We start from the raw sequence: 1,101 nt of genomic DNA, 5'->3' as shown, positions 1-1,101 counted from the left end.
ATTGAACTTAAATGAAATATTCAAACCTAGAAATCAAGACTTAGATTTAAGGTTTTTCAAAAGCACACATTTTCAGGGTGGAAAGAATTTGATTCCTTAACCCTTTTGGAGTGTTTTTTCGTGAGGGTTTGTTTAAAATCATATAGTCAATCAAGTGAGAGTTAACAATAAAATCAATTTTTTTATTTTTTTATTTTATCTACAGATTAAATAATATTATTTATGCAATAAGTTTTCCCATGGACCCTCCATCCCTAGGTAAGTTATTAAATAATATTAAAATCATAATATTTTTTTTATACCTATATTTTCTTAAGTTGAAAATTTATTTTAATAATGTTGCTTATTTTTGTGATTTATAATCATGGTAATATGTAAACAATCATATTTTGAAAGACTATATATTTTATTCTAATCCTCGGATTTATATTGAAGTATACTGTATATAGTTTTATATGAGTATTTAGATAATTATGAAATGGATGAGTTTTATAAAGAAAAAAATATGAAAAGCGGGCAAGTTGTAATTTGAAGGATAAGTTTTTACTTATTATATATCTAAGAAAGAAAATATCATTTTATAAAACGAGCTTTCAAATATAGCTGTTTTTAATTAAAATAATGAAAGTTGTGATTTAAAACTATCTTTAATTTTTTTTATAAAGAAAACAGAAATTATTTTATAAAACACTACTTCTCCTGTTTAATTAAACCACGTCCTTTGAGGAGCAAGTTATGCCCGCTGCAAATTTACAACTGTCATATTACAGATTTTTTTTCCCAGATTCACAATCAATCTTGAAAAATAAAATTTACCAAAACCAAATGCGTTTGCCGGGAGTCGAACCCGGGTCTATTGCTTGGAAGGCAATTATCCTAACCGTTGGACTACAAACGCTAAATGTTTTTCTAATGGTAGAAGTGAAATAATACTTTATTTTATATAAAATTTATCTTCTTCACCTGAACATTTATATTGGCAATATAAATATAATATTGCGTAGTATTTTTCTTATCAGTTTATTACACAATTTTAATCTTTTTTGTTTAATTAAAATAACTTATTATTTAAAAAGATATATAATTCCACAATCTTTCTAA

At 24.4% G+C, this 1,101-nt stretch overlaps 1 non-coding gene across 1 annotated transcript; it reads right to left on the bottom strand.

The window, feature by feature from the left end:
- Positions 1-826: 826 nt before the first annotated feature.
- TRNAG-UCC (transfer RNA glycine (anticodon UCC)) lies at positions 827-898 on the bottom strand. Its single transcript has one exon. It is a non-coding gene; the product is annotated as a tRNA-Gly (tRNA).
- Between the last annotated feature and the right edge of the window lie 203 nt (positions 899-1,101).

The sequence above is a fragment of the Vigna unguiculata genome, chromosome 11 (genome assembly GCF_037176805.1).
Source record: "Vigna unguiculata cultivar grain cowpea cultivar isolate G323 ecotype 2 chromosome 11, ASM3717680v1, whole genome shotgun sequence".
NCBI lineage: Eukaryota > Viridiplantae > Streptophyta > Magnoliopsida > Fabales > Fabaceae > Vigna > Vigna unguiculata.
Note: the sequence above shows the minus strand (reverse complement) of the source record. Positions and strands in the feature narration are given on the sequence as shown.